The sequence below is a fragment of the Mustela lutreola genome, chromosome 10 (genome assembly GCF_030435805.1).
Source record: "Mustela lutreola isolate mMusLut2 chromosome 10, mMusLut2.pri, whole genome shotgun sequence".
Lineage (NCBI taxonomy): Eukaryota > Metazoa > Chordata > Mammalia > Carnivora > Mustelidae > Mustela > Mustela lutreola.
This window is the reverse complement of record NC_081299.1, coordinates 24,967,117-24,987,384: the sequence shown is the minus strand read 5'-3', so window position 1 is coordinate 24,987,384 and position 20,268 is coordinate 24,967,117.

Genomic DNA, 20,268 nt, shown 5'->3' with positions numbered 1-20,268 from the left:
GACCGGTAGACCGGAGAGAGTTGGGCAATTGTAGGTTCAATTTCCAGCTCACAGTTAAGCCACGTGATTTTGGCTCGGTGGTGAACCTCGCGTTCTTCACCTGTAAAGTGAGGATAATGGCATCCGTTCGCCGGGTTTTTGTGAGGTTTCCATGAGATAATACAACTAAGATGATTAAACCAGGGCCTGGGTCCTAATAATACACAGCGAGTGTTAGCTATTATTATGTAAATCAGGACAGAGCTTGGCACTAAGTGGGTGTTGGAAAAAATGTTAGTCATTATTTGAATAATGATAATCAGAATAATTTCAATATAAATGCAGTTGCTTTGTACCATTATGAATACTTCGTGATATGAGCAGTCTAATATAGGGTTGAACACGTGGGTTTTGCAGTCAGGCATGGCTCCAAATCCCAGCCCAACTGTGTGGCCTTGAATGTATTACCGCGTGTCTTTTGTGTTAGGTTTTCACATAAAATACATCACAGGCTGTTGTGAAGATGAAATTGAGGTAATGCAGGTAAAGCAAGGTCTCTAGAATCAAGCTACTTGCGTCTGAAACGTCTTTCAAATACAGGTTGTAGGCTTTGCCACTCACTAGTTGTAAAACCTCGGGCAAATGACTCAACTGCTTTGTGCCTCAGTTTCCTTGTTTGTAAAATGGGAATTGTCATAACGGCATCTACCTAATCGTTTGTGAGAGGAATAAATGGGGGAAAGTTTGTGAAGAACTTGGCACATGCCAGTCAGAAGGAGTTTAATAATCATTAGCTATTACTATTTTTACTAATGGGTATGAGACTTTGGGGAAAGTAATAGTACTTAGCAATATGGCAAGTGCTCAACTCATGTTAGGGGAATTCTGTATTTTAGTTTTAAAGGTCCAGTTCCCCCTCATGTTCAAAGTGAAACATGTTCCAACTTACTCATCATTGAGAACTCACATGACTGTGCTCAGTGAACCTAATGGTGACCTCTATACCACTCCTTGCTGTTGAAGTCTTACAAAAGCCCCATGATGCTGGTACTATTACAAGGAGGAAATGGGGGCTTACACAGATGAAGTGACTTGCTCAAGATCAGATGGTAAGTGTCAGGCTGGAATTTGAACTACTGGCCTTGACTCCAAAGGTTTCTTCTGGGCTCCACATTGCATCGGGAAAAGACCATGGTTGCAGTAGGGTGGGGGTTAAGTAGAGAAAGAGAGACCGTGTATCAGACATTTGAGAGAGCGTCAGGATCTGAAGCTGGAAGGGCAGATCTGCGGTTCAGACGATGGCCACTTCAGGACCATCTGCGGGGAGAAAGGCCTGTGGTGAGGTTGTACACCGAGAGAAAAACAGTATTCCAACACAAGAGGGCGCCCCTCACCCTAAAGCCAGCCCAGAATTGCTTGATGGTTTCCATTAGCTTTTTTTCTAATTAAAACCTGACATTTTACAGAGGAGGAACACTAAGGCCCTAAAAGGCCACGTGCCCTGCCCAGGTTCACATAGAAATAATCAGCAGCCTGAACCAGACCCCAGTTCGTGGCATCACCATCCACCAAGATTTTTTTCTCACCACCGTTGTCTACAAGACCCCTTTGTACTAGGCCAGCACTAGGCTCTAAGGATGCAGAGATGAATCAGACTGGTTCTTGTCCCCAGGACCTGACCTTCAAACTTTCCAGATCGAATTTCCTATTAGTAAATTAGTAATGCTTCCTATTAGTAAAATAGTTTTGAACACACACTCCCAACATATATGTATTTACTTATAAATGATACACATACATGTAGTACATATGTAATTACACAGAAAGCTTACCTTTATTGAACACTTATAATGCATTGCTGTCCTGCTCCCAGGGCTGTATACGTATTAATTCACTTTACCCTCACAAAACCCTATGAGCAAGAGTGTGATAAGATCCCATATTACAGAAGAGGAAACTGAGGAACAGAGGTTAAGTAACATAAAACCATATGACTAAAAAGCAGGCAATCCAGCTTCAGAATAAAGTGAGATTGAAAAACAGAAATATAAGTCGTAACATTTTTTTTTCTTAACCCCTGTGAGTTATCTTGTGCACACCTCTTTGAAAACCAGTGCTTGAGGGGCCCCAGACCTGTGCAGATGCGTACAGTGTGATCACTACTTTGAGAAGGGGAAGTGCAGGAAGCTATGGGACCCAGAGGCAGCAGCTTACCTAGCCTCGGAGGTCGGGAATGGCTTCTGGAAAAAGTGGTACCTAAGCTAAATCTTAAAAGATATATAGTAGTTTCCCAAGAGGAGGGAAATTGTGTTTCTGGGCAAAGGAGCAGTGCATGCAAAGGCCCAGGGGCAAGAGCACATGGTGTTCTGGGAGCTCTAAGTAGTTCAGCGTTGCTGGACACTGAGTGCCAAGGGGGTGGATTTCTCCTCCCAGTGTTGTACTGGGCCTCAAATAAGACCATAGATATGACCATGCCTTTGTGTCTTTGCTGAGGGAACAGGCAATCAGTCTGCTCCCTCTTGGGCAGCATCCCAGTTTTTCAGTCCTCAGCTGCCAATTCCTCTATACCCAGATGGCAAAGGGGCCCCTCTACCCCTTGAAGAACTGATTGAACTTGGCCTAGACTCCATTCCACAGCTGAGCACTACTCACAGCCCTCCATCCATCCCCAAAGCATCCATGAATTTCCAACTTCATTTCCTCTGAGCTACAGTTTCCATGACCGCAGCCCCTTTGCCTCCTCCCTTGTATGGATTTCCACCAAAAACAAAAAGTCCAATTAAGTCAAGCATTTCATGGATTTAGTAAATTTATTAAGGATTTGGAGATCTTGAGATCACATCGCATACCACACGGCCACCTGCCAGCTCCCAGTTTTCTCATTCCAAGACTCATCCAGAACCTTCCCAAAGCCTGTGTTCCCAAAATCGCAAGCTGATCCTCCCAACATATGCAGCACCCCCACCTCCCACCAGAAGCTGGGTTCAGTCTCATGCACCCACCCATACCCACTATCTCCCTGCCAGGCTGGCTTGCTTTTCCTATCCCCTCCTCCAATATATACACACCCACTCTAGCCCAACTCGGGCTGCCCTAGACTGCTCCCCAGCCAAGCCCAAAAGCCTTCCCTCCTCTCATCCTCCTTGGGCCACACACAAAAGTCCCCTCTGCAGAGCTGCCAGGCCAGTCCACAGTAGCCAGGGAGGTGGTGGTGGGAGACAGGCTCCAGGAAGACCAGCAGCAGCGCTGGGGGGTGGGGGAGCTGCCAGCTGAAGGAAGGTAACCAGGTGGCGCTCCAAGAGGCCACGTGGGGTATGCAGGAGCTGGTAACTCAGCAGGGAGTGGGCCCCGGCTGCTTGCCACATTATCAGCCACATTGTCAACCACATCCTTTCCCGTCTCACCATCTCTCTTGGGCACGCAGCCCTGTGTTTGCTGGGATGCAAACACAATATAGAGGAACTTCTTACCCTCACTCTTCCAACCCCTGGACCCGCCAGCCAGGCTCTGAACAAGGCTGGAGATGGAGAATCTAGGACATCCTGGCTTCGTGTAGGAGGATCTAAGAGATCAGCAGAAGCTGCAGGCAGAGCAACCCCAAAAGAGTTCCAACCCCAAAGTTTTAGGACAGTGGCTCCAGAGAAAGGAGAAAAGAGGATTTTGTGGGGGGTAGCCCCCAGGTTCTGGCCAGCACAGCTGGTGTGATACAATATGCATGCATGTTCTGGGGGATCCACTCAAGCCAGGGTCCCACCAGGCACTGGCACACGGGCAGGCCAAGGAAGCACCCAGAATATACACGTACTGGGGTATCTGAGGACTGTGCTCTTGGAGGTTGCCATCCAGCACGAGGCCTGTCTCTCAGCCCAGCACCAGACCTGGAGAATGCCTGGGTTCTGGAAAACATCAACAGGGTCTCCGTCTGGCCCCACTTTGACCAGATGCAGTAGCTCAAGCCTGGGTACCTCGCCTACCAACTCCTCAAGCCACCGTGGGAAGGGCCAGACTCAGGACGCCAGGGCCGGCAGCTTCGGCTCCCATAGACTGGGCAGACCCATGACGCAGCAGGTCCCGGGCTGTGCCAATCCACCCAGACCACAGATACTGGAGCCTGGCGAGCTGCCAGAGGAAGAAGTTAGAGGAACCCTGGGAGCACAGGGCCTTCAAGTATGGCCAAGCAGAGAGAGTTGGCCAAGGGCAGGGAAGATCTTGGCGACATTCCGGGTCCCTAGCTGCAGTGCCTTGCCTTTGAGAATCAGGGTTTGCAAGAGTGAAAAGACAAGAGAAGCCAGTTTCGAAAACTTCCTGTCTGCGACCACAAGTGCTCCAAGCTGGTCAGCCTCTTGGGCAGGGACAACTCTACCCAAGGAGGACCAGAGGGGAACTATGATCGCAAGATGTGCAGACTCTCTGGGCCCTGGAAGTCCAAGGCCAGGTTCAGCACCATGACGGTATTGAGCAGGTTTAGGGGGATCAGTGTGCCCAGGGGAGCCAACCAGCCCTGGCTTAGGGCTGCCTGTGAATTCTGGCCAAGTCTGATATCTCCCACCTCCTTGGGCCCTGGAATACTTGCCCCCCCAGACAATCAGCCAGCTTCCCTGAAGTAGCAGCTTCCCAGGAGGAAGTAGCTAGGGGTGGGGTATGCATCCAATTTTTGGACATTTCCAGGGTCCTGTTTCATTCATGAACAGCATGGCACCCACCATTGGTTGCCACTCGGGTTCAGTCTCCGAAGCCTGGGCGTGGCAGCCAGGAAACCTAGTTAGATAGCGTTAAACCCCCTTAAACCACTCTTAAGACCCAAACCCTTCAGGCTATGGCAGGAAGCCAGGGCCTCCGGAGCTGTGTGCCCCATGAGATTGGAGCCCAAATTCAGCTTCTGTAACTCAAAATGGGCAGTGGCCCGGCAGATAGTTCGGCTGTGTTGGTGTTTTATCACAGATAGGGTGTCTCGTCTCAGCAGCCCCAGTCCTACCACTGCAAGCTGCCTCCATCTTTGTGCGATCCAGACACTGAGTCCCCAGGTGGAGGTCCCAAAGGGCCCCAGGACTGGCCATTTTCAGCCAGCTGGTGAATGACAGGTCCAGTATGTCCAAGATCCAAGCATCGTGAGAGGAGGGGCCAAGTACCAGATCTGGGAAGATGTCAGCCAGCTCCCCCACATTCTGAAAGCCACTCTACTTGGCAGCCAGCTGCATAGACTGGAAGGCAACTGAACACCCAAGTTCTCATGTAGGCAGGGGCCTAAGAAAACAAGGTGCTGGAGGAAGCTCAGGTTGCCCAAGGTGTCAGGGGTAGAAAGAGGGAATAAGTTCGGGGGGCCAGTGAAAAGGCTGCTGCAGCTGCCCCAAGCCCCTAAGAGCTCCTGGTAGAAGCTAGGTGAGATGAAGACTCTGTCCCAGGACCTGAACTCTGGGAAGTGGCAGAAGGCATCTGGGTATGGGACAGAAGTGAAACCAGTGAGACAGAGTCCCTCCATGCTCTGTGGCACAGCCTCCAAGGCATTGTGACAGGTTGGTCACCCAGGAGCCTGCTGCAAGGAGGGGCAGGCTGGAGTCCAAGGGACAGATCAGGAAGAAGCAGGAAAGCAGAGGCAGCCAGGAGCCTTCCATCACAGGCAGCTGGATCAGTCCAGCCCGCAGTCAGAGGAAGGGACAGGAGTACTCACCCATCTCAGCACCGAGCCTGGTCTGCAGAGAGGCAGAATCAAGACCCCACTCTCTGCCCTCCTCCTTTTTCCCGAGGGGATCCCAGACCCCACCCTCTCCCTCCACACAGACACATCCAGTAGTCACAGCTCTAACAGGGTACACAGCCTCCAGGGGACCCAGGAGGCTCTGGAAGCAGGGTCAGAGGGTTCCAATGCTTCCAAACCTCACAACTACTGGAAGGGTGGGACCAACTTCAGAGATGCTTAGAGCCCAGGATCCAAGGGTCGGGGAAAGGCAGAAGTACACTTGTGGGAGGGGACAAGCAAGCTGTGTTTCTGAGCACAGGATTTGGGGCTGGAGGTCCAGGATCCCACTCTGCCATTGTCCTTCAGCTCAGAGCACGTCAATACCCTGAACTTGAGTTTCCTCCTCAGCATGCCAGGTGTCCTGTTATCTGCTTCCTGGGATTACAGTGGATGGCATATGGCTGGCAGAATGGGGTTTCTCTCCTCAATACTCCCTTCTACTACTTCCTCTCCTTTCTCTAATGGAAAGGAAATTCTGAGTAAATCAGGATTTTTTTAAAGATTTATTTATTTATTTAAGAGAAAGTTGGGGGTGGGTGGAGGGGGAGGGAGAGAGAGTCATAAGCATACTCTGCGCTTAGCATGGAACCTGACACGGGGCTCAGTCTCATGACTTGGAGATCACGACCTGAGCCGAAACCAAGAGTCAGCGGCTTAACAGACTGTGCCACCAGGCACCCCAAGTAAATCAGGATTTTAAAATGCAGGTGTTTTACAAGCAAAATAATACATCAAAATGATGCCTTCATAAACATCTTGTAATGCTCCATGTGGAAGATCCCCAAAAGCCCAAGAGTTATCCAAGAAGACTATAGGGATCCATTCCTGTCCTTCCATACTGGGGTTAGGAAGAACGGTCTTCAAGGCCTTGACCTTGATGTGCACTACCAAGATGAAGTCGAGACAGCAGGGGAGAGCCGAAAAAGAAAACAGAGCTTTATGATGATCGCAAACAATGCAGTAAACTACTCAATAGAACTCAATCTGATCATGATTTATAAAAAATAATAAACTCAGAGAGAAGAAAAATGCCTTGACTTCTAAAAGGATATTTACCCCAGATCCATAATACATATAATTCTTAACAGTGAACCATCTGTTGCATTCAACTTAAAGCCAGGAATGAGACAACTACGATTACTTGCGTTCAACATGTTAACGGAGGCCTTAGCCAGGAGAATAAGAAAGAAAAAGAACAAATGAAATTTATAAAATCATAAGTATCTTAAGAAATAAAAGGGTCACCATATATAAGATGCTGTGATTGCCTACTTAGGAATTCCAAGAATTTCTAGGAACAAAGTATTAAAACTAAAGAATGTTCAACAAGGGTACTAGATACTGGATACCTAAAAAAATAAAAACAAAAACAAAAACAAAAAACCTTTCTAATGCAACAGTGCACTACTGAGAGTCTCAACAGGAAACAGCACACTCAAACTGCAGTTTTTCTGAGGGGTTTGTGTGTCAAGAGACTAATCACAAGCCAGTTAGCTGGGCTTCAGGGTACCAAGAGGGGTAGCATGGGACCCAGAGCTGGCAAACACAGGAGATGTCCTCACACCGAGAACTGAAGGTGATTAACTTTCATCAGATCTAAGATGCTCATTTTTTCATATTTTTAACACTTTTGAAACAGGGCTGTGTCCTATAGTTAATGACATCTTGCTATTGCTGGTAACCAGGCAACACTGATGATATGGTGATCATATTGCCTGTGCATATTACATACTTGATCATAGCCGTTCATATTTCTAACACTGCAACTGAGTCATGGACATCGTTGATACTACCCATTCTAGTTTGGTTGTGTTTCACTTTCTTTTTTAAGATTTTATTTATTTATTCATGAAAGACAGGGAAAGAGAGAGAGAGACAGAGGCGGACGGAGAAGCAGGCTCCCTGCTGAGCAAGGAGCCCCATGCAGGACTAGAACCCAGGACCCTGGGATCATGACGTGAGCCGAAGGCAGATGTTTTAACTGACTGAGCTACCCAGGCGACGCTGGGTGTGCTTTACAATATCTTCAGAAATATTACACTGTAATTCCACATTGAAATGAAGCGTTATCGTAGCTGTAGGAAGAGCATGGAAAGAAAACAGTGGGGTGCATATTCTCTGTTGGAGAAATCAAGTGGGAGGAGCTCAGAGAAGGACTACTAATGTGAAGGAGTTTGAGGCATAATCAATCAATCTTTCTTTTATTTTGATTTTCTGTGTGTACAAAAGTTAGGTAAGATAAAAGTCTCTGTCTAAATGCGTATACAATAGCTCTAACTTACAAGTGATGAGAAGTCATTGTGTCACCATTTAACTGGATTGTTTTCCTTAATGGTACATAAAATAATGGTTTGTTCTATGACTGATTCTTAGAGTCAGTCAAATGCGGTAATTTAACTATTTTAAGCTAATTTTTCTCTTCGTTCCTTTCCCTCATTATTAACTAGTGTGTTGTTGGTGGTGAATTTTACAATTTCTTGCTCAGATGGTAGAATTTTGAGACAAGACAGTAGTCATCAGAGGAGGCACCCTACCCCACATCTCATGGACTGGCAGCTGGATATAATTAGTCACAAGATTTAGGATGATTCCTTTGGGGATGAGTAACTCATTATAGGTTTTTCAAAAGATGATTAATGGTATTATAGTTGATGGAAGCTTTTATTTGAAGTGTAAGTATTGGAAAGGGGGGTCAGGTCAATGGACAAGCCAACGGGTAGACTATAGGGGGCACTGGTTATTCATTTAGCATCTGAACTCCCTTTCTAGGCATATAAACAACCATGTCCATCTTGCCACTTGTAAACGCTATCGCTTGGGGTCTGTTCTCTAGGATGCTGGAAGACTGAATCAGGGAGCTCAAGTCAACTGCAGCTTCCTACACCTATCCCCAGTCTTACAGAGAAGTCACAACAGGGTGTTTCAAAGGTGACAGTGTCAATGCTCCCTAATGCATTTCTCAAAGCTTTCAGAAAGGGATTGTCTCCTGGGCCCATTCTGGGAATACAGTTAATGAGTGCGGCACAGGGCACATGGAAATGTGCTCAATATTTCAACCCCCTGCCCCATTTGGCATGAAGGAATTTATGGCATCTTAGCTTTGGTTGGTAGACCACTGGTTAGTCCGAGGTCCAGTCAGCCAACATAGCAAACAAATTAGAACTCTTCCGGCTACTCGAAACTAGTCTATTGAAATAAAAACCTCTGGTAAATGCATCTACATCAATACATTCAGTACAACCCGAAGTCATGTCACTTCCTTCTTGGCCCAGCATACCCTCAGCGTGTTTCCCTGTGCATTCTCTAGATTTGGCCAACGTAAATGAGCAGAACGCTACCCTGATATGCCTCTCCCCTTGGGTTTACTTTGTAATTACCTCCTAGGTATACTGGAATCTGATGCCAGCTATCCATCTCTAAGCTGCGGAGAAGATGGTTTTCCATCTGTACCCCAACCGGGCCTGCTTCTCAGATCCATTCCCCTCCCTCTCCTCCTCTGCTCCACATCACTGGCAAGCCAATGCCTGCAAGGTGTATTTGCTGACTTCTCCGGGAGTAGGAAGTTGGAGGGAGGGATGCTTTCCCCTCCCTCTCTGTCGGTGGCAGCTTCAACATCAGGTGTAAGTCTTCCATGGTTCCAACTCCTGCAGGGTAGGCCTGCCGTACTTCCAGCATCTACTGGTGGACTCTGGGCACTGGGTTCTAGTAATACCACCTTGTCCCCTTCTTCCTGAATCTGCAAGAAATTTGGGATTTTTTTTTTAAGATTTTATTTATTTATTTGACAGAGAGAGACACGACGAGAGAGGGAACACAAACAGGGAGACTGGGAGAGGGAGAGGCAGGCTTCCTGCTGAGCAGAGAGCCTGATGCAGGGCTGGATCCCACTCCCCTGGGATCATGACCAGAGCCGAAAGCAAATGCTTAATGACTGAGCCACCCAGGCACCCTGATATTTGAGATTCTTCAATCATAGTCATAAAACACCCTTAGCTTTTAGGCAGACAACTGGGCTGAGTAGTTAAGATATGAGCTTGAAGTCTCTGGGCCCCTCCTACTGCACTATGATGGCCACTTAGCCTCTAGAGTCTTGCTTTCAATGGCCACTTCATTCCAGGGGACTGGAACTTTTCATGTAATTGACTGCTTCACTAGTGCATGTCTGATCTGTCAGAGTCCTATGACTTAAAGCTGGGTTTTCACTGTGCTTGGTCGCACTTCTGCAGCTGCTGGGGCTAGCTTGCACTGCCCACCCCCCCAGAAATTAGATGCTGGAGCTGCTGCTCCCTCTACCCTATTACCAAAAAGAGATTCTGCCTTAGTTTCCCTTTGTTATGGTTTCCAGATCTGGAAAGGCCCTGTGGGTTCATCTAATCCAACACTTTCCTTTTCAGATAAGGAAACTGAGACCCAGCGTGGGGAAAAGGATTTTCCAGGGCGCAGTGGAGAGCAGGAGGCAGAGCTGGGATCAGAACCCAGAATCAGGCCAGGGGAGGCTGGTGGGATGGAGGTAGTCTTCGTGGCAACAAGAGGTTACCACACACACACAGACACACTCCTGCCTCAGGGAGGACAGGCTTCTCATGCACCCAAGTAACCGCCTTCTCTGTGAGTTGTTAACTGGTCAGCAAATATAATTTCTAATCAGAACCAGTTTGTAGTGATTTCGCTGCATAAGCAATTCAGGTGACATCCCTGAAACTATAAATAAGAAGAAGAGACCTGTGATAGCTCTGCCATCACCAAATCAAATGGCTTTTGCCTGCCTGAGTTCACTTCAGTTCTTGTCCCAGCTTTAAATACTTTTCCTGTAACCACCACTTCTTACACTTTCCTATGTGCTGGGCATCGTGAGAAGTACATTAAACAATAGCAGCCCAGAAATGTTTTATTTCCCAGAATGCCTGCTTTTTTGGACTACCTAGAATTCCCTTTGATAATAAAAATAACTAACATTTGTTGAGAATGTACTGTGCCAGACACGATGCTCTTCTGACCCAGTTGCTGTGTACTTTTCCCTCATGCTCTCCAGATGGAGAAATGTGGCCCAAGGAATTTCATTGGCCTCTCCAAGGGCTGTCCTTGAGGTGGTTAGTTTCTTCCTCTGTAAAAAGGTGAGAATGTGGGGGCACCTGGGTGGCTCATCTAGTTAACCATTTGCCTTTTGCTCAGGTCATGGGATCAGACCCCGTGGTCAGGCTCTCTGCTCAGTGGAGGGTCTGCTCTCCTTCTCCTTCCCTCCCCCTTCTCTCCCCTCCCCCTGCTTTGCTCATGTGCATTCTCTCTCTCTCTCTCTCTCTCCCTCTCTCTCTTTCACTCAATACATTAAAAAAAAAATCTTTTTTAAAATTTGGCAATGATTAAAATTTTAAAAAGCAGTGAGAATGTCCTAGTTACTACCTTCCCATTTGCGTTTTCAGGGACTGCTGGCGTTTTTGACCGAGTTCCTTTGTTATTACTGCCTTTGTGGCTTTGGCGTTTTCAGGTGTAATTCCTGGGAGTCCTGGGTAAAGGATGGCCTTGTTTCTTATTATTTCAGACATCACAAGGACAGACAGAGAAGTCCAAACAAGGGCTACAGAAGGAGGATAGATACATGGACACACAGAACGAATGGGCACCCAGCGGGGGAAGCTGGGCAGAACCTCCAGGAAGGAGCTCCCCGTGGGCTGGTGGCACTGGGGGGTCCTCCTGGAGAGGGGAAAGAAGCTGCCCAAGAGTGGCCTGGACTATGCTATTATCTTCGTGGAGGCTCTTTTTGTGCCCAAGAACAGAAATCAACTCCCCTGGCACAATTTTGGGGGAAGATGTGGAGGTAGCTCATGGAATCCTCAATCAGCCAGCCCTGGGGAAGAACTGAAGCCAGGGAGTGGGACGGTCAGAGACCTGCCAGTAGTTCCTCTCCCATCTCTGCAACTTTCCATTCTCTCCTTAGCAGCCATGTGTGCTTCTGGGCTTTCACAGCTGACGTGACCACTCCATCCAAGGAACACCAGGCTGAGCTAAACCAAAGGCTGGCTTTGGAGTGTGCAGAAGCCCTACCCCTCCCTGGTCTGGTCATGTGTACCCCTCCCACCACTTCCTGCCTCCCACCACTTCTGCTTGAGGTCCCTCCCCCACTGCTGATTTTGACCCCTACCCCTACCCCCACCTGCCCCACTAACCCTCTACCCCCAGATCTACTGCGGGAGCCCTGAGGGAAGAGAGGCCAGCATCTTCCTTCCTTGGAGACCACTGAGAAATCCCTCTCCATATGGCTCCCTGTCTTTGTTGGGAGCATGCCGGGATGCTCTGCTTGGGCATAAATGGTTTTCTGTATAGCTCTGGGGAGAGAAGCAAATGGTCTCTTGCTCAGGGGAGCAGCAAAGCAAACCACTATTCCATTCCTAAAGAGAGCTTGCATGTTGGGCTGTACGGGGCCATTGGGTCCTGGTTTCTCAGTGCTCCCTCCCCTTCCGGCCCACAGATTTCATTATAGACAATCTTCTTAGTTGACCATGTATGCAAGCCCTATTAGACAGGGGCCCACAGCTGTGGTGAGTCTGACATGGATACAGAGGCCAAGGGGGCAAAGTTTCTGCCTTTGAGAGTCCCGCAGTAGGTGACAAACCCATGAAAAGAGGAATAACCCAGATGTCCTCTTGCTTCTCCTGCCTTCAGTCCTCAGTTCCCTTTAATGAGTAAGCAGCAACAATCTGAGCTCTCAATCTACAAAGACTAGGAAATCTGGTCTCTTTCCAGGTTGCCTGTCCCGAGCATCTCTGAGAATTCTCATATATTTTACCCATTCACTGTGGCTGTTCCTCGTCACTGGACCCTGGGTCTGAACACTGGCCCTCAGGAGAGCTGCTCTCCCCAGGCCCCTGCTTCCCATACAACATTGCCTAACATAGGCCTGTTCCCAGGGAAACTCCAAACTCCCTCCTCTCCTCTCCTCTTCTGTCTCTCCCTGGGCGATCTCACCCAGACCCATGGCTTTTAAATACTATCTGTCATATTTGCCCATGACTTCATAAATCCATATCACCGCCAGTGACCTCTTCCCTGAGCTCCAACCTCTTATATCCAACTATCTATTTGTCATCTTCACTTGGAAGTCAAATAGGCAATTGGAACTCAATTTAACCAAGGCAAACTCCTAATTTCCTGCCCTGCCATGCCCGTTCCCCTCCAAGTGTCTCCATTTCAGGGATATCTCAGCACAGAGCATGATACCGTCCACTTAGTTGCTGGACCTACGAATCTGAAAGTCATTCCTCATTCTTCCCTTTGCTCAATCCCAGCAGCTGGCCCTGGGGATGCCACCTCAGAACCTATCCCGCACCTGCCCACTGCTTTCCATCTCTTGTCTCGATGATGGCAATGGTACCCTGACTCCGATTGCTTTCACTCCTGCCCTCAGCAGCCCAGCTTCCACACAGAATCCAGAATGAGCTTCTAAAAGTATAACCAAGTCGTATTATTCTCCTGATGAAGCTCTTCAAAGGCTACTCACATTTTTTTTAGAGAGGGGGAGAGAGAGAAAGGGGGAGGGGCAGAGAGACAGGGAGAGAGAATCTCAAGCGGCTGTATGCCCAGCACAGAGCCCAGTGTGGGGCTCGATCTCAGTACCCTAAGATCATGACCTGAGCCAAAAATCAAGAGCTGGGTGCTTAACAGACTGAACCACCCAGGCACCCATCTTATAGAATAGAAACTTAATTTCTTATTCTGACTGACAATGGCCTCCTGGAACTGGTCCTTGCCTGCCTCTTGCCATCACTGAATACTGTCCATACAACTCCCGCTCTTGCTCCCTCTCTCCCTCTATTTCCTCCCCACTTCCTCTACCCCTCTTTAGAGAGGGAAAGGGAGCCACACTTGGCCTTCTCTCTCTTCATCAGAAGGATCAGACCCATCTCCACCAAAGGATCTTTGCAAGAGCCATTCCCTTTGCCTGGTGAGCTCTACCACCATTGAGGACCTGTGTATGTGTGTGTGTGTGTGTTTTACTAGACATGAGTTAATCCTACAAAACTAATGGCTTTGCCTATGGGTTATCGCTTTAGAAAGTTTTTTGCCTAAGACAAAACAATTCTCCTAGGTCATTAAGAGGTTCTGTCCTTCCATCGTATTTTCATAGCAGAAAACATGGCTTTGAGCCAAACACTTTGAAGTCTTTCCAACAATAAAAAAAAAAATCCATAATTTGGGAAGAAGAAGAAGCAGCAGGAGGAAGAAATAGAATCTAAAAGATTGGATTAGATTTGAATCTCTAATCTAATCAAATCATTATGTGAGGTTAAGGGGATCACATTGAAATGGTAAGAGCTATATTATTAGAGTAACAAAACACACAAACCATTGCTTTTAGAAAGATAAGGAGAAGTTAATAGAAGCAAAATGGTAATTTTCAGTTATTCGCCCAACAAATGTTAGACACCTATGTGCTAGCCATTGTCCTAAATGGTAATGAGTAAGCGGTAAACAAAATATATAACACCTCTGAGTTGTGGAGCTCCCTTCTAATGGGAGGGATGGGTTTGCAATTTAAATAGCATGGTCCAGGAAGACCACCTCTAATGAGGTGACATTTGAGCAGAAGCTTAAAGAATGGGAGAGAGATCAATGCAGCTCTCTGGAGACAAGCACTCAAGGCAAGAGAAAGAGCAAGTGTAAAAGCCCTGAGGTAGAAGTAGGTCTGGCCTGTTAGAAGAAAAGCCAGGAGGCCAAGATGGCTGAAGTGGAATGAGCAGGTGGAGGTTGGTGTTCTGGGAGATGAGGTCAGAGAAGTCATTGTAAGAACTTTAGCAGCTCTCAGTGAGATGAGGGGTCAGCATAGGTCTTTCAGAAAAGTGATGACACGATCTCATTTCTACTATAAAAACATGGCATTGAGGCTGCCATGATGAGAAAAGAATGACTGAGGGTAGCAGTGAGAATATGAGAACAGAACCATAGGGACAAGCAAGGAGCTACTACAAAAATTCAGACGTGAGAGGATGTTACCTTGGACCCTGATGTCCAACCTGGGGGAGGAAGGAAAGACATGATTAGATTTTGACTGCACTTGAAGACAGAACTTGCAGCATTGACTCATGGGTTTGAGGGTGGATGTGAGAGAAAAGAAAGTCAAGGGTGACACCAAGACTGTGGGAGAACAGGTTTAGGGAAGTTCAGAGTTCAATTTTCGAAATGTTGAATTTAACAAGACTAGGAGATGGTCTAGTAGTGACAGCAAGCAATGTCAAGTAATAGGTGTAGCGTGTGTGTTTGTGTGTCAGCAAGTAATGTCAAGTAATAGGTGTAGCGTGTATGAGTGTGTGTGTGTCAGCAAGTAATGTCAAGTAATAGGTGTAGCGTGTGTGTGTGTGTGTGTGTGTGTGTGTGTGTGTGTTAATCATAACTAATCTAATCATGATTCGAACTGGCTCTGTCTCTTGGTGCCAGTGTGATTTCAGAAGAGGGGGAGGAGCTGGAGCAATCAGTGTGAGTTTGGTGCCATGATTTTGGAGTGATTGTATGGTCTCCAGCTCCCTGTAAAGTGTATCCACCAACTTGTATTGGTTCCTAAGCACACTTCACTCAAGCTCAAGGACAAGTCCTTTCCCACAGCAGCCTTGCAGTTCTGCTGATCCTCTCCACACTCCCACTGAGCTGACCCATCCTTGAAAGCCTGATTCCACAGTCACTCCTGCCAGGCATAGCTGTTGTGGACCACTGCCCAGCCTGCTGGGTGGCTGGCACAGCACGCACTATAGCTGATCATCTGTTGAGGGAATAAGGGAAAACTGCAATAGTGCTTTGTGAACATCTTCCTAGATTTTGATCTGAAGGTGCCTGGAACTTCCTTCCCTCAGCCTCCAACGCCCAGCCAAACTCTGAGCCCCCGGATGGTGTATAGAGACAGAGGGCTCCTTCCTTTGTGTTACAGGAATAACTTGGATGCTCACAGACCTGGTCAGCCTGCAGGGATGGAAGAGGCCAGGATATCCCTTGGACATACATGTTGTATGTACTGCTCCATCCTAACGCAGGTAACTGCTAGGCTCAGAATCATCACAAGCTCACTCTGTCCTGGGCATCTGTGGGAGTCCCAGCATTGTCCCATGCATGCTTCCACAGCAATTAAGCTACTCAGGCTGTCTCCTCCACTCTGCCCTGGACGTCACGTGGGCAGATGCTTACTTTGCAGGGCTGGCCTCTGAATATCTCTTAATATTCTGCCAGACTGCTTACCAGCATCTGTTTCCCTCATTCTCCTCCTACCTTTTCACTCCTAGGAGGATAGAGAAACTGGTCTCCCCTCTGCTATGTTGCTCCCTTAGCTGAGACTCACTGCTGAGTTCGAGGTGACGTGTTATTTAGATTCTTGTTCTGCTTTGCCTACATCTGTGGACACACACAGATCTTGGAGCCAGAGCCGCGGCCCATCTGTATCTTTCAGACCCTGCGTTGAGGCTCATTGTTCATTTCAGGTTCCTCTGTGCATTCAGCCGCTAGCCACCAAGTGCCTGGGTTGAAAGGACTATGACAGTAACTTGGCGTATTAATTTTGCATTGCCATGTTACAGATTACTGCAGTCTTGGGGTTTAACACACCATACATTTGTTCACAGTGTTGGAAGTCAGAAGACTACAAGGGGAATGCAGGCCCTTCTGGAGGCCCTAAGGGAGAATCCATTTCCACGCCTTTTCCAGCTCCTAGAGGCCACCCACATTCTTTGTCTTGTGGCCCTACATGGTTCCAACCTCTGCTTCTGTCACCACATCTCCTTCCCTGACTCTGACCTTCCTGCCTTCCTCTTACATGAACCCTTGGGATTATATTGGGTCTGCCCGCCTAATCCAGGATTTCCTCCCCCATCTCTAAATCCTTAGCTCAATCACAACTGCAAAGTGCCTTTGACCCCATAAGGAAGGCAATATATTCTGAGGTTTGGGGGATAAAGACACGGGGAGCTGCTATTCTGCCTGCCACGCTGGGTATCCAGCTGAAGGGATTCTTTCTGAGGGAGGCATACTCTCATCCTACAATTTACCCTCGGGCACTCACCCTTCCCTCCCAGTTTTCCAAACACACCTGTTCATACCCAAGCCTTGTGCCAAGTTCAAGTTCTTTTCTCAAGAGCTTCCTCTTCAACCCCCTTGTAAATCAGACTGGACGTATTTCTCCTTTGGGGACCCAATCCTCCCTTGGAGGTAATGCCCCCCGGCTCTCCTGTTAGTGTCACAGAGAGAACTCAGATACTCAGGTAAGAATATGGAGTCCCTGCTACCTGTGTGTACATCCATGTAGAATCCTGGGGAAGCTTCCTATCTCCCCCCACCCGGGCCACTCTCCACCCATCTCCACTCTGTTCTGTATAGCAGGTGACTGACCTCCACGAACCACATCCACGAGTGCTCTTGTCCTCTGGCTTCCTGTTGGGGTTCAGCCGATGGGGACTCTGGCAGGAGATGGGAGGGTAGAGGAGAGTGCAGGCAGGGTCTGACTCCCTCCTGCAGGGCTGCCCTGGAGAGGGCTGTATCCTCACTGAAGGTCTCAGCTCCTGCTGGCCCCTGCGGGCTCAGGCAACTGCTCTTGTCCCCTTAGACATCCAGGCTGTAGGGAGAGCTCCAGATTCCACACGCTCTCTTGCGTTTTCCCCAAACTCTGCCCACACCTTTGTAAAGATGCTTCATTAAACTTTTTTCAAATTACCCCATTGGAGTGTGTCAACAATTTTCTGTTGGGATTCTGATGGTTCCATTCTCCAAAACGTAACTCTGATGTCCCCAGAGCTTCACGGGCCTAAGGGAATGATCTCATGATGTAATTTAGATCTCAGTGTTGGCAGTTCAGTACCCCCATACCTGAGTCACCCCACAAACTCAGTTCCCTTTCAACCTTCTAGAATTCTTGAGTCCCAAGGGATTGCTCACATGTGGTCACTCCTTACATGTCCTCCGTGCCTCCTCTGCTCACGCTGTGGTCCAAGGCACTATTGACAGAATGGAGTTTTCCAGTTCTTTTGGGAGCCAGGCTCTTCCTGAGACCCCAGGACTTTCTCCAAGCCAGATAGAGGTGGTTTGGACAGGCTGCGGATATGCAAGTCAAAGCCACCTGACTCCAAATCTGACTTAACTCACACATGTGGGCAGACACCTTCTTTGCGGATCGACTATTTGCCAACACCTCTTCTTTGTCCCATAGTTTACTGAGAAAATGGAGCGGTTGGGCAGGAGTTGTGGGGGGCCACTACCCATCCCACATCCACAAGTATAACCACTTCATCATTCGCCCTCACCACCTTCCTCATCTCAGAAGACACATTTCTCTTTCTGTTCAAGGCTCATCTCTACATCTTTGCTCTTGGCCCTACCCCCTGCTGTCTGCTCTGATGGCTATCCCAATCTAACACAGGGAGCTAATTCCTCTTTCCACATCTTTGAACTCTCCTCTATGGAAATACTCCTGTTTGCCTGTAACTGTTCTTGGAGTTTTCCCAGCATGAAGAAGAAGGAGGAGGAGGAGGAGGCAACACCCTCCTTTGTTCTAGAGTTGGCTATTTCTGCCTCTCCTTCCCTTCTCCTCCAGGTTACCCAAAAGAGCTACCTCATACTTCTAGCTCCATATCCTCATTCCTCATCCTCAACCCACTGCAATTTCACTCCTGCCTTTCTGGAACCAAGGAACTTTTTTTTTTTTTTAATGTTTTATTTATTTATTTGATGGAGAGAGAGAGATCACAAGTAGGCAGAGAGACAGGCAGAGAGAGAGAGAGGGCAGCAGGCTCCCCATTGAGCAGAGAGCCTGACATGGGGCTCGATTCCAGGACCCTGAGACCATGACCTGAGCTGAAGGCAGAGGCTTAACCCACTGAGCCACCAGGGCACCCGTGGAGCCAAGGAACTTCTTAAATGCCAAACCCAATGGGCACCTTCCATCCTCATCTCATGGGACATCCCCCACTGCATCGAGCTATTTGGGCCTCGGAGTCCTCCATCTCCTCCTCCCAAAGGCAGGGTTGTCTTAACAGAGACTTTGAACTTCCCTCCATGGGCTCCTTTCCCTCTTCCTTTTTTTCCCCTCCCCAACCCCCGCCCAGAGATATAACAGAGAACACAGGTGCCCTGCTGGATTCTATACTCCCCAGGCTTCCTGCATCTAAGTGGGGGCACTGTGACTTGTGAGATGAGCAGAAAGGATGTCGCCACTTCCTGGCCCTACCCTTAGGGCTGTGGATGCAGAAATGGAAGAGCCTTTTTAAGGATCGTAGCATCAAGCCACCAACCTAGGTCCCAGAGGACTCTTTGGAACAGAGTTGGCCTTGCCAGCTGTGAAGTCCCCATATCTGGACTTTTCACATGAGAGAAATAAACTTACATCTCATTTAAGTGTATTGGACTCTGAGGCTTTGTTACAGCGTCTTAACCTGTACCCTAAGTAATACAGTATTGACTCGAGAGCAGTCAATCTGTAGGCTTCCGAAAGCCTACCTCACCCCCCAACCAATTTAGATCCCCTTACAGCACCCTGTACTTCTCTTTCAAAGCACATATCACAGCTTTTAATTAAATAATTATTGGAGTAATGCAGTGTTTGCTATTGACTGCCTCTCCCACAGCTATCTGCCCTCCCTCCTTTTTATCTCTCAGAATCCTGATGTTATTCAGGAACTCGTGGCTTCCTCATTCTGATTCCTGCTGCAGGAAAAGATGAGCGTAAGCCCATCAGATTTTCCCTCTTGGATTTGGACGTAAGAAACAAATAAGAAGCCATTTATCAAAAGGACCTAAGACGGAAAGTTCACAGGGGAGAGGGGAGCCAGTGCACTACCGCAGACCACGTGCAAACTAAAACTAAGAACGAAAGCGACAGGCAGGTAGGAAAGATGCAGGTACGGGGGGTGCAGGTAGATGGTGCCCGTGATGCCCCCATGCAACCGTGTCTGCTGAGGCTGTGCAGCCCACCTGCATTCAGGATCGTGTCCCAGTGCTGGTCTCTGCTCTTGGTCCTCCATAGCTAGCATCTACAGTCATCCCTACAATACACCATCTTTCCCCGGGTTCACAAGAGTGCCCACCTGTTTCTCGTAATCAAGCAGGGCTAGATAAAGCAGTAACTTTGGGCAAATGTATTCAACAAAGATTTTTGAAGACCAACAACGTTCTAGGCACTGCTGTATGCCCTGGAGCACTAGGGAGAACAAGACAGGCTGCTTAAAAGCATCTCTCTGGGGAGCAAAGTCAACTACACTCCTCAACCTGCTTCTAATTCTTCAGTGGCTCCTAAATGATGTCAGAATAAAGCCCCAAATCCTTAAGATTTTCAGGCAAACTTGCATGAAACAGCCTCTGTCTATCATTTGGATATTGATTCTGGCACTTTACCCCTCCCTCCACTTCCACCAGATCAGCTCATGTGCAGGTCCCCCAGGGTGCGAGCCTCTCTCATGCTTGCAAGGTTTTGCACCTTATTCTTCCATTTACTCAAGCGTGGTGAGCCGCGGCATGAGGCAAGGATAAGGATGGTGATGAAGATAAAATAATACCACCATCTGAGCTCTCCTATGTACTTTACATATATT